We start from the raw sequence: 27,320 nt of genomic DNA, 5'->3' as shown, positions 1-27,320 counted from the left end.
CCCCCAGTAGTAGTTCCCCTCTGCAGTGCCCCCAGGAGTCCCCCATATGCCTCTCAAACCCCCTATGCAGTGGAGGTAGCTGCCCCTCAAATAGGCCCAGATCACTAAAGGACAAATTGGTGGGTTAACTACTTGGGACCCACCTATTTGCCCTTTAGTGACCTGGGCTTAATGCCCAGGTCACACACCTATTTGGAGGGGGGGCAGATTCCTTCAATTGGGCCTAATTATGTAGCCCGGGCCTTGTGCCCGCCTATATACCTACAGGCCTATTGCCTGAATTTATGCCACGGGCCTAGTGCCCGTCAACCCTGGTGGTCTAGGGAGGGGTAAATAATGGTGGCCCAAGGCCGCCTTCCCACACGGTGGAAGAGGCTGCGGGGGGCAGCTTCGATAGCTCTTTTACTTTCCACCCCCGCAGTCTCCTCTCCGGTTCTCAGCTTCAGTCTTCTGCCGCTGGCCCGTCCTGGCCAGCAGTGCCGCCTCTTCCTTCTTCATCGCGCCGTCTTCTGGCCTCTTGCGCGGCCGCCGGAACTGTTGCCAAGCCGCTCTTCAGTTGTCTTCGGGAGGTCTTCACTCCTCCCCTCCGCCGACAAACTGAGCATTCCCGCTCAGCAGCGTCTATTAAAGACGCCGCAAGTGGGCGTGGCTATGATGCGACGAGCCGCGATTGGATCGTCGCGTCTTGCCTCCTATTGGCCAGTACCAAACCACCGCCTCCACTACTTGGCTTCCAGGCAGTGAGCTCCGCTCAGCTCATGCCCGGAGCCAGGCTTCTCCCGCCGCCACTGGTGGAAGGGACCAGGCGGTCCATTCACCAGGTACCCGCCGCGGTGGCTTACTCGGCGCTGGGAACAAACACTGTCCCAGCACCGGGCACGGACGCAGTGCCGATGCTGGGATCAGATACTTGATCCCAGCACGGCTTTCCAGAGCAGCAGCCAATGAGAGTCTATCTGACTCTCATTGGCTGCTCTAACAGACAGCGTTATGTCTGTCTCTGCAGGGGGACGTGCTGTGCTGCAGCCAGCTGTCAGGGATTGGCCACAGCACAGCGCGTCCCCGGGGACCCGGGTTCTTTAAAAAAGTGAGTCCCCAGTGCCCGATATTGGGTAAAATACGCGCTATAGCGAGTATTTGCGAACACTGGGGGTGGAGGGCATCGGCAGAGCCCTGGAATGCCCCTAGGCATTCCAGTTTCCCCCAGGCAGTTGCTTAGAATGCCTATGCCTAGGGCCGGCTCTGGTGGGTTCCAATGTCCTTCTCGTTAGTCTTGTAAGAAGCCACAACTTCAATGCCAAATCTCTCTGGGCCAGAACATCAACACCGTTGGGTCCTTTCAGCCTTGGCTTTTATCCCTTTTTGTCAAGTTACCACCCCTAGTGATGTTAAGGTGTTGGCTGGAGACATGGATATAGTATGTCAAAATATTGCACTAAACAGTAACCTGTCAGATCGGTCATCTCTTACCTCTGCGCCGGCTTCCCCTGACTTCTCATGCGGTCAGACGTCTGTTGTGGCGGCAGGTGATGCACTGAGAATTCTACCTAAGGTATTTGGGGACTTCCATGGCCGGTCCTGTGTCTTGGGGATTGTGGTTCCCGTCATGGGTGCCGCCATAACAGTCCTTCTCATATGACAGTATTTCCAACCAATGGTAGCATGGTCTTGGTCAGCTGACATTGTCCTCCTATCAACTGCTACCTCTGAGTATATAAGCGGCACCAGGATTCCAGGAAGTTGCCTGAACAACGTTTATCGTTACTAGTGTCTACTAGCTGAGTCCTCATTCCGGGTTCCCTTGTTACTATACATGTGCAAACTTCCAGTGTCATCTCAAAGTGCAACAGTGCATCTGAACATCTCTGCCTGTGTGCAACTTTCAGTGTCATCTTATAGTGCAACAGTGCGTCTGAACATCTCTGCCTGCGTGCAAACTTCCAGTGTCATCTTATAGTGCAACAGTGTGTCTGAACAACTCTGCCTGTGTGCAAACTTCCAGTGTCAACTCATAGTGCAACAGTGCATCTGAACATCTTCGCCTGTGTATTTCTCCAAGTGCCACCTTTTGGTGGAACGGTAAGTCAGAGTACCCTGCCTGAGTACTTCTCCAAATGCCACCTGTTGATGCAATGGTGCGTCAGAGTACCCTGCCTGTGTACTTCTCCAAATGCCACCTTTTGGTGCAACGGTGTGTCAGAGTACCCTGTCTGTGTACTTCTCCAAGTGCCACCTTTTGGTGCAACAGTGTGTCAGAGTACCCTGTCTGTGTACTTCTCCAAGTGCCACCTTCTGGTGCAATGGTGCATCAGAATGCCATTGTCTGTGTACAGTCTCCAGGTGTCTGTTCTCGGTGTTATAGTGCCTCAGGTAAGGCATTACTCTTGGGCCACTGGAATTGTGAGTCTCTATACCCACAGATTTGGGATACCTGGCCAAAGGACCGCGACCTGCCTACAGGGTGCAGCTAAACCCATATCCCGCTAGGAGGGATCACTGGTGAACAAATCCCTGTGGGTTAGACTCTGCACCTTTGGCCAGGTCTCACCAATATCTGTGGATGAGGAGATCATATATTCAGGCCCCTCGCCTACGATTTCTTCCACAACCTCGGACCTCTGGTTTCAATCCTCCAGTGGCAAGCGTGACATAACCCTATTATGGTACCTAAATACTCCCCCTCTCCTACCTGTCAGGCACGGAGCCTGCAAGTCTAGTGATGTAATCCCAGGGACCATGAATTGTGTGGTGGGAACATGGCGTGGCTTAGGTGCAAAATCTGTGGCACACCAAGTTGGGCTATTTGGCGCAATTTGAGGATAGGTGCATATGGACACATCTGTACCAGGCAACATGGACAATTCTTGATTAAATTGCTTATTCTCTCAGCAGTTATATACTGAGAAGCAAAGGAACAGTTGTATAAAGTTCTGTGTCTCTCTTTGGATGAAATCAGACACAGGGTTACTGACAGGCTGAGAACTCTGGGCCTCCATGACCTTCCCCTTTCCACTTGTGGTTTAAACACAATTGTCAGGAATGGAGCAATTTCACTGGCTAAACGCCTAACAGTTACTGAGTTGCAATCAGTGTTCCTAGACATGGAAATGTCCTCTGCTTGGAGAGGGAAGGTAAGTTTATGAATTAATATTTTATTTAACTCATAACATCTGCATTTATTTGCCATATATTAGACGTGACAGTGGTGATTTATTTTCTTATTCAGTATTCTGATATTGCTTTGGAAGGCATTCTCCTTTGTATTGGGGTGCTGTGAGGTATGGATAAATACTGTCAAAGGTCATCCTCTTACAGATCTCAGACTTCTGCTAACACATCCAAAACGGGGAAGGCTAAACAAAATGTGGGTTGCTCTAACCCCCCCATATGTGATCCTTCTGAGGTCAACTCCCTGAGCGCACCCTCCTCCCCTGATACTGTATTTCTGCTAGACAACCCTCAGCTACTGAAATTGCCCAAGAAATGTAAAAAATTCTCATGCCATTGATTGATATAAAGTTGGAGGCATTACAATCTGCATTTGATGCTGCACTAGCTAAAATTGACACTAGTACATCCCATATTACCTCCTTAGAACAGAGGACCAGTGATTCTGAAGATCGTACTAATTCCTTACAAAATCTGGTAGACGCACAGGCCACCTCTATGCAATCTCTCCAGGCTAAGGTTGACGACCTAGAAAACCGTCATAGACATAATAACCTCCGATTTGTTGGTATACCCGAAACAGTTAAGGGACCCCCACTTACTGAATTCCTTACGACTGCCCTCCCTAGAGAACTGCAGATTTTGGGTAACTCCTCTTTACCGCATATCGAACGAGCTCATTGCATTGGTCCTGAAAGGCCTAATTCCGCTACTAGACCCCGCCCAGTGATAGCAAAATTCCTTGACTATCGCATGAAAGAGGAAATCTTGAGTGCCTATCGTAGAGCCCAACAATTGGAGGTTGAAGGATCTCGCGTTTTGATCTTTCAGGATTTTTCGGCTTCTGTTTCGCAAAAGCGAAAAGAATTCGCCGATATATGTAAACTGCTCCATGACAATAACAAACACTTTCAACTCATGTACCCTGCTAAGTTATGGGTGCAAGAGAATGGCCAAACCCTTTATTTTTCTGACCCAACTGTGGCCAGAACCTACTTCACTCGGGTCCTCAATTTAGCTGGTTCACCTCACTGCTGAGATGTATTTATTTAGAATATAGTTTGAGTTAATGATTGTCATGTTGTCTATATAGTTAGGCCACTACAATTGTTCTTTTTTTTCTATTAAACATGATTCTCTATGTTTGTTTGTTTTTGGGTGTTACTCACTAACCGTGATACTCACCCTAAATTTGTTTGGAATTGGAAAATTTTGAAAACATGTTTTGAAGTGTTTTGTGTCCATTGCTCAGGTACTGTTGGTGCTCGCTGTCTGCCCCCTCTACCCCCCCCTGTTTTTATTCTCTATTTGCTGCAAATGGTCAACACCTTCTGCTGGCTGGGACAGAAGAGTCATTTACCCGTGGTTTATATCCTTGTTTTAAAATTTCGCTAAGTTGAGTATAGGATAAATGTCATCAAGCCCCAATACTGACCCTATATCCACTGCCTTAACCCATTTTAAACTGAATTCCTGGAACGTGGGGGGTCTCAACTCCCCTGTCAAAAGAAAGCGGGTAGTTACGCATTTGCGTAAGTCCGCCCTGAGGTCATATTCCTACAAGAGACTCACTGGGAAGCTGGAGGCGATTCTACACTACGGGCCCCCTGGTTGGGTGAATGTATTCCTCTAAATATCAGAGAAAGACAAGGGAGTCTCCATTCTATTTCACAAAGATGTTCAATATACTATTACTTCCATGGTGTCAGACTTGAAGGGGCGTTATTTAATATTCGATGCAACAAATTTGGGGTACGAATTACACTCTAGTCAACTTGTACGCACCAAATGTGTCCACCTCTGAGTTTTTACATGTCATCACACAGCTTCTGGCTCAGCGGCAAAATGGCTTCCTGATTGTGGAGGGTGACTATAACTCAGTAGATAACCCTTCCTTGGACAAACAACTTCCTTCTAGAAACCCCACTTTGCCTTTATACAGACAGATGCAATGTCTAAAAGCTACTCTTTAGCTCACTGATATCTGGCACCTTCTTAATTCCTCTGATCGTTCCTTTACTTTCTTTTCTGCGGTACATAGTTCCTGGTCACGCATTGATGCATTTCTGATAGGAGATGCATTGGTCTCACATACACACCAGACTGACATACATAATATAGTCATTTCCGATCATGTTCCTATCTCCCTTACGCTCACTATGCCTGCTCTTACAGGGGGATTTCGTCCAATGGCGATTTCCGTCTTATCTCTACACATCAGATGACTTTCGTAACTTATTCATTCATTGTTGGATGACCTATTCTGATGATAACATTGATTTCTGGGATAGGCCTGCTACATTTTGGGGGCCTCCAAGGCTACAATGATGGGACACATTATTGACTATGTTTCTCAACAGAAAAATAAATCTTCCTCTCAATATCAAAATCTTTATAGTTCTCTGACTAATGCAATGCATGCTTATTTGGAGACTCCCTCTCATGACACACAATTGGCATACACCCAGGCGAGGCAGTCATTGGATGACTTTTTGCTGGCGCAGGCGAAGCGTGATTTGACTTTCTCAAAGTTTTTAAATATTTTCACTGGGGCAATAAAACAGGCCAATTATTGGCCAGTATGTCTAAAACAGGGACTCCGAGGAAGCTGATCACAGCAATTAAAGATCCCAATTCCACCCTTGTTGATACCTCTACTTCCCGCATCCTTCAACATTTTGAGGCCTACTATTCCAATTTATATGATGCCCATCCATTTGATAAAACTCTTCATGACCATTTAATGTCTGAGGTGGCTATCCCCCCATTGTCCATTTCTGATAGTGAAACACTGCAACAAGAAATCACATTGGTCGAATTAACACACGTAATTTCCACTTTAAAATTACACAAATCCCTGGGTCTGGATGGACTCTCAAATGAATACTATAAAATACTAAAAGGACATATAGCTCCTGCTTTACTTGAATTATTTAACAACCTTCTTGGCAGCTGCACAGCTTTCCCATATTTTAATGATGCGTATACAATGTTGATCCCTAAGTCACATCGAGATCCCAAATCAATAGACTCTTACAGACCCATAACATTGTTAAATACGGATATGAAGATACTTGCTAAAATCATGGCTGATAGACTTCAGCTTTTGTTGCCTCAGCTACTCACAGAACACCAGCTTGGATTTGTCAAAAACACACAACTGGTAATAGGGATTAGAACGGCTATGGCGGTGGTAGTGGCGTCTCATGGTGAAAGTCGCACACAAACGTACTTCTTAGTCTAGATACAACGAAAGCCTTTGATATGGTCCTGTGGCCGCATCTGTTTGCCGTCCTTCACTTGAGACAATTTCATCCATCATTTATTCATTTTATCAGGTGTCTTTACTCCAGTCCTTCCACTTCCTTATTGATCAATGGCTGCTGCAGCAATCCCATTACTATGTATAGAGGTACTCAGCAAGGGTGTCCCCTCTCGCCCCTTTTATTCAACCTTGCCCTTGATCCCCTGCTTAGACTTTTACAGTCTGGTACTTTATTCCAAGGTATCAAAATAGGCAACAAGAAAATTAAGCTCACAGGTTTCGCAGATGACATTCTGCTATATGTGTTGGATCCCTCGGTGTCCCTTGATCGTATCTTTGGTGTTTTGGCTGACTTCGGCTCCATATCAGGCTTTTCGGTTAATATTACTAAGTCGGTGGCGCTTCGTCTGGGTCAGCCCTCTTCTCGCATCCCTTTTCCTTCCAATATCCCCATTATGTGGGCTACGCAAAGTTTCACATATTTAGGTGTTCAGATTTCAAGTAATCCTCATCTTCTCTATGATTTAAAATTTTCCTCCGTAATCAGATCTGTTTCAATGGAGCTTACTTAGGCATTGCCAACCTAATTAATATTATGTCGATTCCTAAGCTAATGTACCCTATTCAAATTCTTCCCTTCCTTCTTTCTAATAAAGACGCACAATTGGTCAATTATATTTTCAGGAAGTTCATTTGGAAGGGGGAAGTACCCACGAATTGGTTTAAATAAGTTGCAACAACTCAGGTCAAATCAGGGAATTCATTTTCCTAGTGTACAATTGTATTCTTACGCTACTGATTTTAGATACGTTAAGGACTGGCTGTGCAACAGAGACCTACACGCTAATACTTCTCTTGAAAGGGAATTTTTGGAGGGTGGTGGTCTTATTAGTTTTCTTCACACTCACGATCAGGAGGTCAGCCAGGCGTTACGGGATAACCCATTGCTTTGGCAGACCAGGAAAACGTGGCACATTCTTCGACACAAATTTGGACTGAATGCGTATAAGTCTTTGTACCTCCCCTTTCTTTCCAACCCAGACTTTCAAAATGATAGGGCATCATATCCATTTAACATATGTCGAACTCAGGGGGTGGGTGATATAGGAACACTTGTTAATAAATCCACCAAAAAGCCCCTCACGTTTATAGGAATCTAGGGAGAGTTATCCCACATTAGCAGCATACCCTCTTGCGTTTTTGCAAGCGCAACACTATATTAGCTCAGTTGTATGAGTTTTTTCAGACTTAGATTGGAATAACCCACTGGATACCCTCATACAAACCCAATCTCTGACAACAAAAGCCATTTCCATAATTTATAGCCTTCTTCATCCCATATTACTAACTGACAATCCTCTTACAAACCTTGCACCTTGGCTAGCCTGATTTCCTCATCTGACAGCAGATGATTTAATTCGATCTCATGATAAAGCCTGTACATTGATGCCTTACTCCCCTTATACTGCAATGTTTTTACATATCCTACATAGAGCCTATTTATCTCCCCATAGGGGTTTCTTGATAGGATCCTCGCCAAACTCAAATTGTTATAAATGTGGAGCTCAATCAGCAGATTTGTATCATTGCCTTTGGGCATGCCCCATTATTCGTGGTTTTTGGCTTCAAGTGCATACCTACTCTATTGCTAATTTGATCAATTATGTACCTTTTACACCAGAATGGACCTTGTTTGGTATAATTCCCCCCAATATTCATATTACTCAAGGTAACAGACGCCTTTTATTGGCATTAGGTGCAGCGGCATGTAAGGCTGTTCTACAAACCTGGATAAACCCCTCTTACCCTCACTTTCTCTTTTTAAAGCCAAGTTAAATTACTTGTTTAGAATGAATTGGGTTGAAGTCATTTTAGATAAGGACCTTAAAACTGAGAAATTCTCCCTTTCTACCTCTATGCGTTCCCAAATCCATAATAGTCTACCGAACTCGTCCTGAGATCTGTTACAACTTGCAGCTAATGACCTTCCAATAAGATTGCAGTATTGATTTTTTCTTTTCAGTAACTTTTTATATGTACATTTGGTGGAGTATGGGGGGCCAGGGGGGTTGGCGGGCTATCTAGTTTATTTATATTTCTACTATGTCCTTAAAATGATTTGTTGTACTATTCTAATTTTCTTATGTATGGCAATTATTCTTTATGTAAATAGAACCTATTGGTTCTTCTCTTTGCTGTTCGGATAATATTATTCACCATTTGCACTATTGTACAACTATTGTGATCTTTGCATTTGTATCATTGTTCGTTGTGATGTCTGTAAATGTGACACTTGACACTTCAATAAAAAAATATGTTTATAAAAAAAAAATTGAATTCATAAATAGTGGTTCAGGTTTTGGGGTTATAAAGGATACAGGTTATCTCCAGCATGTTTTTTTTTAATGTCTTAATGAGTCTCAGCCTTAACTTGTCACTCACTCTTAGGTCCCCAGTGGAAGAAAACTGTCCAATGCTGAAAGCAATAGGGCTCCTCCCAACACTCCTGTGTGGTGGATTAAATTATAATATGTTTTTTTCTGGTGCGTTACTGATCCAAACAAGTCCTGGTGATCTTAATCTATTTGGGTATGCTCGCACTCATAGAATTGCAGTTCCGGAATATCCATGGCTGCTAAAGCAAGCTGGCATTTGAAGAACTTCAAGCATGTTACATGCGCCAATGATCCCTGCATTGCAAAGCTGTCTCATTATTGTGCCTCCCCTGTTCTCCATACATGTTACTGTCTTCAGGGAGCAGATGGTCAAGTGGTTTCTCCTTGTGACTGGCTGTCATGTCCACAGCTGGACATTATGCATGAAGCTAATAACTAAACCGCAATAATTGGCCGCAACCCACATAGTGAGGACTGTTTATTGTCATGGACCCAAGTAAGTATCCCTGATGTTTGCACTCTGACTATAGCCAGAGGCAGAAGTTTGATTCATCTTGATTGTATCACACAAGCATCAGAACTGCGTTCATGCAGATCTCCAAGTCCCGATGCAGTAAGACAACAATGGGCTTTGGCTTTTTCAAACCATGGGCAACAGCAGTTACCTTACTTACACAAAGGACATCCTCGGCATCAACATCCTCATCACCAACACCAACATCTTCATCATCAACATCCTCATCATCCTTAGCGCCTTCATCCACCAAAATATCCTCCTCCTACATGTGCAATTCCACAGAACCATCCTCAATGACTACATGTGTAAGATGTTGACTGCCATTCCCCACATTTACAGAGGGCACACAAATGTTGGAACTTGGAGGATCCTCCAGTACACTAGTATTTAGGTCGGGCTCACACTTGGCAACCGCGGACACACTTGCACTCTCCTCGGGGATTTGTGATTTCGATTTCTCAGGGCACACAGTTGGTTTTTCCAGAGCTGTCTTAACAACTTTCACATTTTTAATTGGACCACCACCACTACTACTGCAAGCAGAAGGGCTATCAGAATCAGCAGTCTTCATAAAGAAAGAAGGCAAAGCCCTTATCCTTTCCTTGACACTTCGTGTAGTGAATGGCATATTGCCAATTTTTTGTTTATCTAAAGGCAAATATCCTTTCAATTTTTTTTCTTAATTTCAGTAAAACATGCTTTACCATATCGATGGCGTGACTTAAGCCCTGGGGCATGGGCCTTCCTAGAGGTCGAGAAAGTTGACGACCTTGCACTGCTGGCGGCAGCTACAACATGTGGTTCTTGGCCTTGCTCTCCTGTAATGTGACAGCCCTCCATATTTTTTCTGCAGTCTTGAAGCAGTGTCACAATCAACAATAGTGTAGCCAAGGTGCGGTTACAAAATTCACACACGTGCAGTCGTGCGCACACACAAAAATATTAGAAAAAAAGACAAATGATGATTTTTAGTTTTTGTCAGCTCCAAAAGAACTTGGCCCCAGAGTTTTTTTTGGAGCATGACTGTAGTCTGGCAGCACAAGGTTGCAACTTGCGTTGCTGGCTGGATCTCGTGTGCTACTGTGGTTAAGCCTAACACCCACGCACACACAGAAGAAAAAAATCTATAAGATACTTTAATTGTTTTTTTTTTTGATTGAGCACGACTGGAGTCGCTGGATCTTGTGCCCTACTGTGGTTAAGCCTAACACCCACGAGCACACAGAAGAAAAAAATATGACACTTTAATTGTTTTTTTTTTTTATTGAGCATGACTGCAGTCGCTGGATTGTTGTGCTCTACTGTAGTTAAGCCTAACACCCATGCACACACAGAAGAAAAATATATATATACGACACCTGTATTGTTTTTTTTTTTTTATTGAGCACGACTGGAGTCGCTGGATCTTGTGCACTACTGTGATTAAGCCTAAAGCTGGCCACACACTAGAACAACTTACATCCAACCAGCCAACTAGTTGATTGGTTGGAATGAGAATCTGGTAAGGTATGAAAGCAAATGACAATCAGCAATTTGCTCCCAAACACCGGAAAATGGACAAAAACTGTTGTTTGAACAAATTGTTTGGATCAAATATTTAACAAACTTGTCTGATGACCATTTTCATCTGTTTTCTGGCATTTAGGAGCAAATTGCTGATCATCAGTTACTCCCATACATTACCAGATTTTCATTCCAACCAATCAACTAGTTGGCTGGTTGGACAGATAATCTTTAGATGTGTGACCAGCTTAACACACACGCACACACAGAAGAAAAAAATATAACTATATAAGACACTTGTATTGCTTTTTTTTTTATTGAGCATGACTGGAGTCGGGCAGCACTGGCTGGCTCTTGTGCGCTACTGCGGTTAAGCCTAACACCCACCAGCACACACAGAAACATATAATAAAGACACTTTGATTTTTATTTTTTACTTTTTTTTTTGGGAGTCCACAACTTGGGCCCAGAGATGGACACAGCACAAGCCCAGGACACAGCAGACAGCCCTGATGTATCAGCAGACAGCACAGTGACAGTGACAGCACCGCGACCAGAATGGATCAGCACAGACAGCACAGTAATAGTGACAGCACCATGACCAGAGACCAGAATGGATCAGGACTCAGGAAACAGCACAGTGACAGTGACAGCACCATGACCAGATACCAGAATGGATCAGCACCAGCCCAGGACACAGCAGATAGCACCAGCACCTCAACCAGCCCTACACTACCCACCCTCCCTGTTCAGTCTCCACAGCCGGAGTGAAACGGCGTCGTCGCGTGGTCCCTATATACTACATTGATCATAGAGACGAAAAAGCTTGCGAACCGCAAGATTTCCATCTCTGTGGTTTTGTCACGGTTTCAAGAACCGAGTAAGGCGAGAACCTCCGAGCCTGCTTGGATCCGACTCGGATATGCTAAATTTGGGTGGGCTCGGTTCTCTGGGAACCGAACCCGCTCATCTCTAATCATTACAAGTGTGAGTTTATTACATTATAGCAAGCAGTGAGTATGACCAGCTTTATATTAGGAGTATCAGTCATCCAGTGTATCCATGTCCTCCCAGTAGATCACTGTACGTGTCCTGTGACTTGTGTTGCAAACCCTACAGGAAATACAAATATATTATTACATTGTATACATTTTACATAAACACACAGACACATACACACACAGCAATGTAGACAACAACATCATCATTACATGTTGAGCAGGTGTAAATGGGTTGGCTATGAGATCGGGATGCCGCTGGTCAGAATACCCACACTGGCATCCCGATAGTCAGAATACCAACACACATAAGGAAAGACTAACCCTTACCCCTACCCCTAAGCCTCCCCGGTGCCTAACCCTAACCTCTACCCCTAGTTCCTAATCCTAACCTTCCCCCCCCCCCCGCACCCTAAACCTAACACTCCCTCCTGGGTGCCTAAACCTAACTCTCCCCCTAATGCCTTACCCTAACCATCCCTGTAACTCCCGAAAACCTTCGGGATGGTGGCTGTTGGGATTTTGGCGCCAGTATTTTGTCTGTTGATTACATCCTGGTGTAAATAAGCATCTCACACGTGATGCAGTCTTGGCTGGCCCTGGTGTATTATACCCATCGTCATGCTGATTTTATTGATCTGGATTATATTTTACATTTTTGGCTCATTTTAATATTCTTTTTCGGTAATTAACTCACAGAGCTCAGAGAGTAATAATAAACTGTGGATGTTGCACTAAATAAAAGAACTGTATTGTGCTGATGGTCAACATTGAAAACGGACATTTCCATGCACAAAAGTCTAAAAAGTTATCATGGTGGAAGGAGCTAAGGAGCTTGGGGCATATTTCACTATGTAAATTGTGTGCACCTATTATTGTGTCTGCATATTTGGGCAGTATGGACCACTGCACTGAGGTCTTGGGTTTGATTCCTACCACAGCCCTAACTGAGATATTAGGTTCGATTCCTACCATGGCCCTAAATGAGTGCAGTTTGTATATTCTTCCCGTGCTTGCGTGAGTGTCCTCCAGGCACTCTAGTTTCCTCCCACAATCCAAAAATATATTTGTTGATTAATTGGCTCCTGATAAAAAAATGAACTCTATTGTGTATATGTGCATGCATGTGTTAGGGAATATAGATTGAAAGCTCCACCGGAAAGGGTACAATCCTTGGTTAGGCAGCAATTTATTTGGTACAAACAATGGTACATAATTTAAAAATTCTAATTCAATGCTTCAAAATGTTAATTCTTCCCAGGAAATTGGTAACTCCAACAGTGACATAAAGTCCTTCAAGTAGATTTTGATGATTCTTTATAACCAAATAAAAGATCTTTGGGTTTCTTATAACACTTACCATATATGCAGACTCCTGGCTTGCAGGATTAAACTAGAAAAGAGGATTAAAAAAAGAGGGGTGTTATTATACTCACTGATTACACTTGTTAGGGCAGAGGTTCCCAAACTCCGCCATTACAGTCCACGTTTTAAGAATATCCATGCTTGAGCACAGGTGACTTAATTAGTACTTCAGTCAATTTGATTTAACTATCTGGACTCAAACATGGATATCCTTAAAACATGGACTGTAATGACAGAGTTTTTGTTTGGGCATACCTTCCAACATTTACTTGGGCAAATTAAGTCCCTTCCCTGACATTCACTACTATGCCCCTACTTAGAAGCTCCACCTACTTCTGGATATACGATAGGGGCGGTCTTCCCTGGGCCCCCACACATGAAGGGGCTCCCGAGTCTTCTCACTGGTGCCAAGTGACACATTACGTCTGTGATGCCGATGTGAAGTCTAGGGAGCAGCTCTGCCGGGAGGAGGTCACGTCCGCATGCCGACACTCTGGTAAGTCAGCGGCGGAGGCTTTGGGGGTAGGGTAGGAGGGCTGAAGGCTTAGGGGGGAAGCTCTGTGTGGCTTGAAGGGGCCCCCGCAATTTAGTTGCCCTGGGGCCCCCATTAGCCTTAATCCGGCCCTGCCTCTGAGCATCTAATATCGTATAATTTACAGTAAAGGGGATAATATCTTATATACTGTATTACCATTAATAGGAAGGCTATTATTATTATTATTACATTTTATTTATAGGGCGCCACAAGTGGTCCGCAGCGCCGTACATACAGTAAAGGGTACACAGAACATTACATTACAATACAGTAGCCAAAATATAAACAGAACACAAGTAACAATTAGCAACACAATTCTCCATACACAATACAGCTGGGAAGGTGAAGGCTGTCATAGAAGTGCTAGAGAAGTAGGCTGTGAGACAGTGGGGAGGAGGACCCTGCTCCTAGGAGCTTACAATCTAGGGCTAGGAGCTTACAATCTAGGCTAGACAGGCATAGTCTTACTCAAACATTCCCTTGTTTGAATATTATATATTACAGTAAAAATGAATAATTACTTGACATCAGGAAATTAATTATCTCATTGCTGAAACATATTTATTATTATTGTTATTATCCTTTATTTATATGGGGCCACATGTGTTCCGCAGCGCCTTACATAGTACATAAAACTAATAAGTGAACAAAAAACAAAAAAAAAAAAACAAGTAACTTGCAGTACAGTGAAGGTCATTATATACATCGCTGCAATGGTGATTAAAACACTCACAATAAGCAGCAGGGAGTTGGCAGAGAAGTGTTAGGTGCCCTTATGAGGAGTAAGGAGTAGAAGAAAGTGTAAGGAGAAGCACATGAGGGAAGAGGTCCCTACTCGTGAGAGCTTACATTTTAAAGGGGAGGGGCAGACAGATAGGCGAGACACAGAAGGGGAAGATAGGGAGGAGAGAGTATTATGTGGGTTAGGATGAGAGCTGGAAGGCCTTGATGAAGTAGTGGGTCTTGAGAGCCCGTTTGTAGATATGCAGTGAGGTGGAGAGTCTGAAAGGGAGAGGGAGAGAGTTCCAAAGGTAGGGAGAAGCACGAGCAAAATCTTGGAGGCGGGAGTGGGAGGAAGTAATCAGTTGGCAAGAGAGGCGGCATGCATTTGTTGAGCGAAGTGGACGGGCGTGAGTGTAAAGGGAGAGAAGGTCAGAAATGTATGTGGGGGAGGATTTAGTGAGGGCTTTGTAGGCGAGTGTAAGAATCTTGAATTGGCATCTGAAGGGGAAGGGGAGCCAGTGTAGGGCTTGAAGGAGAACGGAAGCAGATGTAGAACGTCTGGAGAGGAAGATGAGCCGAGCAGCAACATTGAGGACCGATTGTAGTGGAGAGAGGTGGGAGACTGGGAGGCCAGCTAGGAGAAGGTTACAGTAGTCCAATCTGGAGATGACCAGTGAGTGGATGAGGGTTTTAGTGGCATCCTGGGTGAGGAAGGGTCTAATCCTGGAAATTATTTTTAGGTGGAAGCGGCAGGACTGCGAGAGGTGCTGAATGTGTGGTTTAAAGGAGAGGGAGGAGTCAAGAATAACTCCAAGACAGCACACTTTGGCGACAGAGCAGATAGTTGTGCCATCAATAGATAAAGAAATAGTGGGAAGTGAGGTAATGGAAGAGGGTGGGAAGATGATCAGCTCAGTCTTAGACATGTTAAGTTTAAGAAAGCGCTGAGACATCCATGAAGAGATAGCAGAGAGACAGTTGGAGATATGGGTAAGAAGCAAGGGGGAGAGATCAGGGGAGGAGAGGTAGATCTGAGTATCATCAGCATAGAGATGATATTGGAGTTCACCTAGAGAGGATGTATATAGGGAGAAAAGGAGAGGTTCAAGTACAGAACCTTGGGGAACTCCTACCGTTAGTGGAAGTGGGGGGGGAAGAGGAGTCCTGAGAGGAGACAGAGAAGGAACGATCAGAGAGGTAGGAGGACTGCCAGGAGAGGGCAATGCCACGGAAACCAAGAGAGTGAAGGATTTGCAGGAGGATAGGGTGGTCTGCAGTGTCAAATGCAGCAGAGAGGTCAAGGAGAATGAGCAGAGAGTAGTGGCCCTTGGATTTGGCAGCAAGGAGGTCATTGCTGACTTTCGTGAGGGCAGTTTCAATGGAGTGGAGAGAACGGAAGCCAGATTGAAATGAGTCAAGGAGGGAGTGGGAGGAAAGAAAGGTGGTAAGGCGGTTGTAAACAATATGCTCAAGGAGTTTGGAAGCAAAAGGGAGGAGAAAGATGGGTAGGTAGTTGGAGAGTATATTAGCAGTAGGAAACTTTCTTATATTTCACTCCAAGGAAGAACCCAGCACAATTGAAAGGCTGGCATGGGCTCATCTTGTGACAGTGACCTGTAGCCGCACATCCATCTGCCCTCTTAGATTTGGTGTAAGTTATAGAGACATTGACAGGTATTAATGATTAATGGAAAACATTCTATAGTGAGCTTAGGGTCTGATTCAGCAAGGATCGCAGTTGCTAATACGCATGCAATCGGCCGATTGCTGCGTTCTGCGCATGCGCGAACTAGGTATTGCGATCGGGACTGTGATCGCAGAGGCTACACAGACCCCTCGCAGAGTGATTGACAGCAAGCACCATTTAGGGGTGGTGACAGGGGGGTGGTCGGGGAAACGCAGGCATGCCAATACATTCGCACACAGTTTCAGGGACGTGCATAAATTATCCTCTGTGATAGCCTACGCAGCCTGAGGTCTCATAGCGTGTGTGGATGTTAGCAATTTCTGAGTAAGGGCAGGGCTTGTTCAACTGGCACAAGGCTGCGATGGTACTCGATTGTACAGATAGTTGCGCTATTCTGCTTGGTATTATGGATGTGCGTAAGGTAAAGTGGGCGTCCATATGTAGAGATGAGTTTGCATTGCGATCACAATGGATTAGCTTGCTATCGCAGTTGAAATGCGTGTGTATGCAATATTGCGATCCATAGTGAATCAGGCCCTTAGACAATGTGATCTGAGTTTCCTGAGTGGCAGAGAAAATATAATGAGCTTACCTGAAGTTTGGTCTGTCTAGCTAACATGTCAATTAATCGTACACTTGGGGGAGTCTATTATTAAGGGTCAAAGTGGTGTTTGTGTACAGCTTACCATGAGATAAATCACTTCATGGTTACGCCCCTTTACTGTGTGACAGTGACTGTAGCTGTGGGAAATGATATTAGGAACATTTATCATTTTACCCAGACATGTTTCTGCTTCAGCACTTGGACAGCAGCACAGAGTGACATTGAGGGGCCTCATTCAGAGTTACACGTAAAGTGGTAAAGCCGCATTGTGTGCTCAAAAATAAAAGTGGATCTCCGTCAGCATTCAGCCACATCTGTGACCACACCACCGCCATCCGTGCACATGTGTCTGTCATTATTATCAGCGAGCACTTGCACCAGCCCTATCCTTGGTGAAAGAAATCCGTCTGAAATCAGAGGGATCACTGCACACGCTTACTTCAGAATAACCAGAAATTCCATCTCTATGCTCATGAAAATGTATCCAACCTGAGAACGCCCCACTGACGCCCAGATAAGCCCAATCCGAGTCATCTGTAACTGTTGTAAGTTACATATGCAGGCTCTGATGCATGGATGGTTTGCTAAAAATTTGAGAGATCTGTCTGCAAAGGATCTTCCAAGCAACTCGTATTGCCTCTGTAAGCAGCAATAAGAAATTATAATTATTGAGTCTAGAACCCGATAATGAATAAATATGCCCCACAGGGAGATTATGAAACAAAAAGAAAAACAAAGGCAGTATAGATAACCTAAATCTGTAAGTGGACCTCTTTATAGTATTAGGCTCCTAAATAAGTGATTTGTGATTTGTACACTGCCATAAACATTGTCAGCAAAACAATCTTGTAGCACAAAATATACTTTATCACACAAGTGTTATATAAACAGAAAACTTTTATAAGAGAAAATTATTCCTGATGGTACAAAATAGATTGTAGACACAAAAGTAGCTGTTTAAAGCTAATGCTAACAAAATCATAAAACATGCAATACAAAGTCAAATTTGATACTAACCATTAGGGATATAGGCCCTGATTCAGAGCCGGACGCTCTGACAGAGCGCTCGCTCTGAATCAGGGCCGTCCTTCTTCTTTTTCAGAGCGGCCCCCTGGCCGCTTGCATAGCTGTGGGTGACCACCAAATGGGGATGGTCAGGTTGAGGCACCAATGGGGAGGGTTAGGGTGCATGGGGGTAGGGTTAGGATGCAGGAAGGGAGAGTTAGGGGCTGAGTAGTACCATGCGGGCCGTGGTGCAGGCTGTGTCACTGTGACACAGCCTGCACCGCGTGTGTAGCGCTGACCGGACGGAGTTCGGTCAGCACTACACACTGCTAAACACACAGCCGCCGGAGCCGGCAGCTATGTGTTTGGTGTAATCAGCAGCCGCTGAGAGTCTGTCAGACTCTCAGCGGCTACTGCTGCTCCCACTGCGGGAGCCATCTTCCGGCTCCCGCAGTGGGTAATGGGAGAGACGTCGTCATGACGACGTCTCTCCCATTATGCAAAGCGGCGGAGGAGCCTGTAGCAGCGTCGGGACCAGGAGCGTGGTTACAGGTAAGTGGTTTTTTTTTTTTTACATTTCTTTCTACTGGGGGGGCTACTACCGGGGGGTACTACCAGGGAGGGATATCGCTACTGGGAGCACTACCAGAGGGGGGGGGATTAATAATGGGGGAACTACCAGGGGGGGATGTTGCTACTGGGGGCACTACCAGGGAGGGGGGGAATACTGGGGGCACTACCAGGGGGGATGTTGCTACTGGGGGCACTACCAGGGGGGGTAATACTGGGGGCACTACCAGGGGGGGATATTGCTACTGGGGGCACTACCAGGGGGGGGATTAATATTGGGGGCACTACCAGGGGGGATGTTGCTACTGGGGGCACTACCAGGGAGGGGGGGAATACTGGGGGCACTACCAGGGGGGATGTTGCTACTGGGGGCACTACCAGGGGGGGTTAATACTGGGGGCACTACCAGGGGGGGATATTGCTACTGGGGGCACTACCAGGGGGGGGATTAATATTGGGGGCACTACCAGGGGGGATGTTGCTACTGGGGGCACTACCAGGGGGGGGATTAATACTGGGGGCACTACCAGGGGGGATATTACTACTGGGGGCACTACCAGGGGGGTATTACTACTGGGGGCACTACCAGGGTGGGATATTACTACTGGGGGCACTACCAGGGGGGGATTACTACTGGGGACAGTACCAGAGGGGGGATTACTACCAGTAGCTGCTGCATTTCCCACCCTAGGCTTATACTCGAGTCAATAAGTTTTCCCAGTTTTTTGTGGTAAAATTAGGTACCTCGGCTTATATTCGGGTCGACTTATACTCGAGTATATACGGTACTTTGTGGGGACCCCATAAAAAATTTAGAGACACGTCAGAAAAATTACTCAGATGATATAGTGCTTAGGCGGCCCCCAACCATTCACTTTACCGTTTCCTATACACAACAGTGTGTGTAAAGAACAGTTTTCACACTTGTTTTGGCCTGTGAGGCTAGCGTGGCGGAGGGATGGGGAGTAGGCAGCCGGAGAGATGAGTTCCACCACCTCCCCAGGACCACTTTAAGCTCTGCCCATACCCAACCCATCCATTATGTCAAATGTAATATTGCAAAGCGTATAAAGCAATATTGTTTTTTAAATATCTTAATTTTCAGAAGAAACAATGTGTGACATGATAAAAAAAACACCAGAATAAGACATGACACGTTTAACAATAGTAGGAGCAAGGATCCAACAGCCGTGAAACAGAGAGAGTCGAAATAGGGAGATGGTGACTGTAGGGGGTATCTGAACAGCAAGAAGTGGGGGGAGAAGCAGAAAAATAGATTGGTGTATGCATTAGAAGAAAAATTAAATAAAAAGTTATAGTAGCAGGGTGAATCCTGTAACAGCCATTATGAGAGAGTGCATCAGTGAACAAAAGTAAATGATTTTAAGACAAGACCACCGAAAAGAATGTGCCAGGCAAACCATACTGTCTCCAGCAAGTGGGAAAGACATTAAGATACATCTTGTGTAAGAGATCTGGGACCAAGTACCATATAGTAAGGAATTTTCTTTTTTAGCAATGTTAAGGGAAGATTTTAAAGTGTTAGATTGGATCAGGTCCCATGTATCTGGCCCTAGCGAGTGTCCGAGGTCTGTTTCCCAAGCTAGTTCATGGGGAAATTGGGGAGGAGAGCCAGATAAGATACTATGGTAGAGATGAGAAATATAGCTTCTATCTGTGGGGTGATAGGCACAATAACATTCCATAGGAGTAAGATGCTTAATATGTGTGGTCGGGAACAGAGAGCAAACAAAGTGACGTATCTGTAGATATTGAAGGAACTGGTGTTTGCCTTGACTTTCCTGGAAAGAACTTGAGGTGAATTAACCAACAATGTTCAATTCAGTTCAATTCAATTCAGCTTTATTGGCAAAATATACATAAATGCATAAATATACAAGGAATTTGATTCCGGATTAGCACACTCCCATAGAACTCACAGTAACAATACCAATCAACCATACCACAGTAACAACCCAGCCTACCCCCTCACCTATTTAACACAATAACAGCCTGTGTAAAAAACTATTCAAATGTCTGGAAGTTCCCATTGTGACCTATACCGCCTACCAGAGGATAACATTTGAAACAGGTGGAATCCTGGATGTGCATGATCTGCTACAATGTTACCAGCTTGCCTGCTAATCCTGGCTAAATATAGATCTTGAAGGGGGGGAGATCAGTACCAACAATTTTTTTTGCAGCCCTAACCACTCTCTGTAGTCTGTTCTTCTCCCGTTCTGTAATTGAGCCAAACCAAACAATAATTGATGTACATAGAACAGACTGAATTATTGTTGAGTAAAAAAGGACTAACAATTCTTGTGGCAGATTAAACTTCCTAAACTGGCACAAAAAATACAGCCTCTGTTGAGCCTTCTTCACAATGGAGTCCACATTAGTTCCCCATTTTAGGTCCCGTGAGATCACTGACCCCAAAAACCTAAAGGAGTCCACTACAGACACCACCGTATCACCGATAACAACAGGAGGCATCACAGACGACTGTCTTCTAAAATCCACTATCATCTCCACTGTTTTCTGTTGATCTAGCTCCAGATTATTCTCACCACACCAAAAGGCCAACCGCTCAACCACTCTCCTGTAAGCAGACTCATCACCATCCTTAATAAGGCCTATAATGGTGGTGTCGTCCGCAAATTTCAATAATTTCACAGACGCCTCACCAGAAGTGCAGTCGTTTGGGTACAACGAAAAGAGCAGTGGCAAGAGGACATATCCTTGAAGGGCCCCTATACTGATTGTTCGACCACTAGATGTAACCCTACCCCACCTCACTTGCTGCTTCTTGTTTTTTTAAAAATTAATAATCCAACGACACATCGGACCAGGAACCCCCAAACTAACCAGCTTAGGGTAAAGTTTTCCTGGAACAATTGTGTTGAACGCTGAACTGAAATCAACAAATAGGACGCTTACATATGTTCCCGGCAAGTCGAGATGTTGCAGGATAAAATGCAGCCCTAAATTGACTGCATCCTCCACCGACCAATTTGCCCTATAGGCAAACTGCATAGGGTCCAAAAGGGGGCCTATAGTATCCTTCAGGTAGTTCAACACTAGTCGTTCAAAGGTTTTTATGACCACCAAAGTCAAAGCGACTGGTCTGTAGTCATTAAAACCCTTAACAAGGGATTTCTTAGGCACTGGAATAACTGTGGCACACTTAAAGATGGATGGAACTACACACAGTTCCAAAGATGCTTTAAAAATTCCTGCAAAAACAGGGGCCAACTGTTCAGCACAGATCTTCAGGCTAGTTGGTGACACACCATCTGGGCCAGGTGCTTTCCTGGTCCTCAGCCTCCTGAACTGTTTAACCACTTCAATCTCCTCCACCTTCAGAACAGGTGAACTACCTGTACCACATGGCGGAGGAATACCAAAGGGCCCGTCTATTTAACCATAATCAAAAGTAGAGAGAGAGACATTAAATCCAGCTTTTCAAATCTACAATAAAAATTATTTAATTCATCTGCCAATTCCTGGCTTGTTGTGAATATGAGTCATTCCTGTGTTAGACCACAGTGAGATCATGTCAGCCTTTTGCCCTGGGGAAAAAATTAATCATTTCACAGGGGATCAAAGGGGAAGCATAATTAGAGAGGGTGAAGGTAGAGTTGATCTTGTCCCAAAGAGAGAGTGTTAGGGTGACTGTGGGGACCAACCGGCCCATGTTTGGTATTTTGCTGAAAGTCAGGGGATGTGTTTGAGCAGACCTACAGTCACCATGTCAGAAACTTAGATCAAGCCTGCACTTAGTAAATGGGAAAGAGTGCCAGGCTAGCAATTGACTAAGGCACATGACATTGTGGTACCTGAAAAAGTTAAGTAGGCACAGGCCTCAGCAGAAGTCAGCTTAGAAATCAGGTCTTTTGCCAGACAAGGCTTTTTGTTGTTCCACACAAACCAAGAACAGGAAAAATGAAGAGAGTGAATCAAATGAACGGGCACAGGTATTGGTAATGTTTGAAAGAGGCACAGTGTCACGACCCAGTTTTCACGGCGTGGAGGTTTGCGGTACTTACTGGTGAGGGCACTGTGGCGCGGTCTTTCTGGCAGTAGAGCTGGTGTGTGGAGATTGGCATTGCGTGTATGCAGAGGTCTGCCAGCGTTGGGCTGTGCTGACAGAGGTAAGATTAGTGGCGTCTCCACATCATGGCTGTCTGGGCACCACCATGTTGTCTTTAGCCATGTGACATAGCAGGCCAATCGTATGTGGGTCACCTGCTCTCTCTGGCCTATCACATTCTGTTGCTGGGTACTTAAGGGTGTTTGGAGTGCCCTGTAGTTACCAGTGCAACGTGTTTTACAGCGTCAGCTGTGAGAGAGAGTTCCTGCACTCCTGAACTTGAGACCTGTGCTCCGATGCTTGCCCTAGCTCCTTGTCTGCCTTCGGCTCCCTGCAGCTTGCACTGCTCTGCCTTGTCTTGCACTCTGCTGGAGATCGCCCTGCACCTTCCACCAGACCCACTCCTGCCTGAATCTGACTCCACAGTTAACCCATTCCTGTACAGCCATCATCACAGCATTACCGGATTCTCCTTTCAGCCATCATCACAGCATTACCTGATTCTCCTTTCAGCCGTTATCACAGCATTACAGGATTTTCCCTTCAGCCATCATCACAGCATTTTCGGATTCTCCTTTCAGCCATCATCACAGCATTTCCGGATATCCCTCTCAGCCTTTACTCTGCATACCCAGATATCCATTTCACCTTTACAGTCTCTCTGGATTCACCTTATTCATCTTTGTCACCGTGCTGGACATTTGTTTATTCACACTCACTATAGTTTCCTCCTGCTACATTTATTAGTTTGTTATGACTGGACTAGTTTATCTTATTGTTCATGTCTACCAACATTCACATTAAACAACCTACTTTTCAGTTTAAACCTGTTCTGGTGTTTACTCCTGTTACCACCCCAGGTCCACAACAAACACAGACTCTAACACACAGGACTCTCTGGGATTCATTTTTACCATGTTAATTTGTCACACCCAGAAAATGTAATGCTTTCACTAGGGTAAGAGGACATTTTCAATTTGGGCGATAAGAGAAGATTAATTAGCATTACAGAGTTGGAGAATGACTTGGTGCTGCAAATGCCAATACATTTACTAAAGATGTTAACATCCTCCTACATCCCTACATCTTTTTTAAAGTAAAAAATAAGTTTGAGTAACTTTTTGAGGGAATTAGAGAGATGGAAGGAAAGTGTCTCTGATGGTGTTATTGATTTCTGCCTGATTTTGGATAACTCCTTAAACAGATTGTGGAGAGAAGTGAAAGATATCAAGAGCATGAGAAGGACATCACCCGCAAAAAGAGATACTTTGTAGTGGGAATCCTTGACGGTGATGCCGATAATGCCTGGATTGGATCGGATTCGCGAGGCTAGAGGCTGAATGTCCAAGGTGAAGATCAGTGGCAATATGAGGCATCCTTGCCTGCTACCATTGGTAATATTGGTAACTGTCAGAAAGCATTGCTCCATCCAGGACAAATGCAGAAGGGTTATGATAAAGCACCAACATGGTTTGTAAGAATTTACCTGTAAAGCCAAATTTCAGTAGTGTTCGAGTCATGAAAGGCTAGGCTATCCTGCAAAGGCTTTTTCTACATCCACTGCAAGCATGAAAGAAGGTTTTTTAAAACTATTAATGTAATAAATTATGTCAACATTATATCTGGTGTTGTCCAATGCTTGTCTTGATGGGTCAACGCCCACTTGTTCACTAATAATTTGGCAAATATCTTCAGGTCTGTGTTCAGAAGGGAGATAGGTTGATAGTAGAACAGACCATTGGATCTCTTCCTGGTTTAGGAATAACTGTGATCTTCACCTTGGTCATGTTGGGGTGGAAGAATTGGCCATCGAAAATGGAGTTGAATGAATCAGTTATAGGTGGGACTAAATCAGATTGAAATGTCCTGAAGTACTCTAAGACATCAAAAACCCATCCAGGCCAGAGGCTTTAGAAGGTTTTGGAGCCTTAATAGTGAGCAATTTTTTCTCTTCAGTAATAGGACGACTTAGTGTGGATGACATGTCAGGAGCTAGACAAGGTAGTAAGCATGAGGTGAGATAAACTTGGACTACAGGTAATGAATCAGATTCTAGTTGGTCTGTGAAGTGTAGATTGTAGAGAGTTTGATAGTATGAACTAAAGATGTAATTCATCGCCGAAGAATTATATTGTTACCTGTTTGTTTGCAAGCAGCTTTGTTGCATTTGCCATAATAATGCTGACTTAACCAACGATGAGACTTGTCAGTTTTCTCGATCATAAGAAGATGATCTTTCAGCGAGTGGACAATAGCTGAATGTTTCTGTCAGTAGGGTTGTGTTTCTGAACCTGCTCTAACTAACATAGCTTGTGGGTGAGGTATAATAAACTCTGTAAAGCAATATTGAATAATACAACATTCATTTTGTAATATGGAAGCCAATAAAAATGTCCAATGGATGTTCCTAGATTTCTACTGAGTTCTGCAATAAGATACTTAAGTACTGCACTCATCCAGCCTCTGAAAAATTATATATATTCCGACTACTCCGAGGTGCATGGATTATGTCATATTTAAAATGTAAGGAATACATGAAGGTGAAGTAAAGAAAAAGTGGAGTTCTGCATGGTGACATTTCCGTACTCTCTAAACAGTGACCAAATTCTCCCATAATTACCCTTTATAGTCAAGTTTTCTGTATTTTACTGTCATAGATTGGACATTCACATTCTGTTAACAATTAAAATGAAGTTGTCAACCAAGACAAGTAGAATACATAGGTTGAATACTTTTGATCTCTCTTCCTTCTTCCTTTCAATATATGGACCTATGACCCTATTCTCGACCACCTATCATGTGTATGAAAGCACTAGAGATCTTGGATTTATTTTTCTCATTTTTTGTTGTTGTTTAGTGCATTCTAGCAGGCATACATTATATAAGACTTGCTTTTACAATCCTATATTATGGATCCAGTTCTATGCAGCCTGCCTACAACTTCCACTCTGCGTAAATGAAATATTAGATATAGATTTGAGTATTTAACTTATAACATAATGTGCATAGACCCCCATGTTTTGGTTTTGGATTCGGTTTTGGATTCCTGAAAAATCTATAAGAATATTGATAAAACCAGCTAAAATCATGTACATTGGACCTGTTTGCATGCAATCCAAAAGCAAAGTTAGTTTTTTAAAACCTGAGTTCTGAGCTGATATAGCAGACCCTAGCCGGAACTTGGTTCCACTCAGACCCCAAAGTGATTCCGAACTGGGACTTGATTCAACTCGGAAACCCCTAAGTTCGGATGTGTTCGTATTTCAGGAAAACCGAACTGCACATCTCTAATAATTCTATGTAATATGTGCTCATCATGACATCATTATCGTAGTATTAAAATTCTTTAAAAAATTATACAATTATGCTACTTATATGTACTAGATGTATCAAACAATTTAGAGATATAAACTTGAGAAGTTACTCATAGCAAGAAATTTGTCTCTATCTGTCATGTTCTAGACTGTACTAGATAATTGATAGCTATAAACTAATTGGTTGCTATGTGCAACTTCTCCATTTCATCTATTTTAAGGGTTCCTCCTTAGAGAGGCATGGGAGCTGATAGTGTTGGGGGTGTTCACGCCCATATTGTATTGGCCACACCCACACATCTTGGGTCACACCTCATCTGCTTTTCACAATAGACCCTTATTCATTTGCAGATCCCAGCCCTTGTGACCCTTAATCCAGCTCTGAATATTATATAATTGTACTTGGTAATGTAAATACAGTTTTAGTATTAGAGCAAATTATAAAATAAGAGTCGTAGCATGAGATCATGAGATTCAGTTATTGGAATTAATGTTATGGGGAAAGAACTGAACACTGATATATGCAATAAAATATTTGTTTTAAAATATGTTGATTTCATAGAATACATATAATGTTTTGAGAAATTGAATTTAGGGGCACATCGGTTCCTTACTCACCACTGTAGCAGCCGGTACATTGTAATACTCAGTCACTGCCTACTGCTTCTTATTTGATGTCTCTGTTGATTAATCATAAATATTTATATACATTTACATTGATCATGATTAGGGTATTACTATTTTATAAAGGCTTACTGATGCGAAGTGTGTTGACTTATGATTGTAATATAAGGTATAGGGCTATTCAGAAAGACAACTTTTATAAATATTATCTGTTATATAAATTATTAAATTGCAGCAAATGCATATGTTGAAATGATTGGGACCTTGAACCCTTTGACAGTGGGTGATATTTATCAAATGTTTGGAGAGAGATAATGTACAACCAATCTGCTCCTAACTGTCATTTTCCAAACACAGCCTGTAAAATGACTGTTAGGAGCTGTTTGGTTGGTACTTTATCTCTGTCCAAGGTTTGGTAAATCGCAACAAGTTTCTTTTGTAATTCTGACTACATCAATCACGAAGAATTCCAGAACACCACATCCAATCACACTTATATTGCATCTTCCATTACCTCTTGCAGGGAGGACACATCTCTTATACAGTAGAAACGTTGCACTAACAATCAGCACAATTCCGAGGATTGTCCCACAGATGATTCCAGCTGTCTCTCTAGCACTGAGCTCAGCAGACGATCCACGGTCACCTGTACAGTAAATGGATGTGTAAGTTCTTATAATATTGCCACAGACCATTAACAATTAAAATAGTTTCTAGTCTGACCCCAAAATACTTGTGTCCTATTTGTCTACACAGCAGATCCCACACGTTATATTTTTATATTAAACATGATTTAAAAGGAAAAAGTTATCAACGTCTCAGCTCTTCCACCGAATAGAACAGCTCCTTCAATTTTGATTTTCTTCTTCCTTGTTTTTTTTTTTTTTAAATCAAAGATTTAAGGCGGGATATAATAGAGATCGAGTCTGCCAGAGGTGCGGGATGCAGACTGA

General features: G+C 43.7%; 1 protein-coding gene across 2 annotated transcripts in view; it reads right to left on the bottom strand.

Annotated features, from left to right (window-relative positions):
* LOC148535437 (cell adhesion molecule CEACAM7-like) overlaps positions 1–27,320 on the bottom strand; it is a 130,306-nt gene that overhangs the window by 61,010 nt on the left and 41,976 nt on the right. The window contains exons 5-8 of one of the 2 annotated variants that reach the window (XR_015875369.1): positions 26,882–27,013; positions 26,362–26,423; positions 13,208–13,240; positions 11,070–11,962 (exon numbers count right to left, since the gene is read on the bottom strand). The exons of the other annotated variant lie outside the window; for it this stretch is intronic. The gene's annotated coding sequence lies outside the window, so the exon portion shown is untranslated. Of the gene's footprint in view, positions 1–11,069; positions 11,963–13,207; positions 13,241–26,361; positions 26,424–26,881; positions 27,014–27,320 lie in introns of those variants that run through there. 2 annotated transcript variants of the gene reach the window in all.

Source organism: Taudactylus pleione, unplaced genomic scaffold (assembly GCF_031769625.1).
Source record: "Taudactylus pleione unplaced genomic scaffold, aTauple2 ptg000051l, whole genome shotgun sequence".
In the NCBI taxonomy this organism is placed as follows: Eukaryota; Metazoa; Chordata; class Amphibia; order Anura; family Myobatrachidae; genus Taudactylus; species Taudactylus pleione.
The sequence above is the reverse complement of the archived record's forward strand: the minus strand, read 5'-3'. Positions and strand labels throughout refer to the sequence as shown.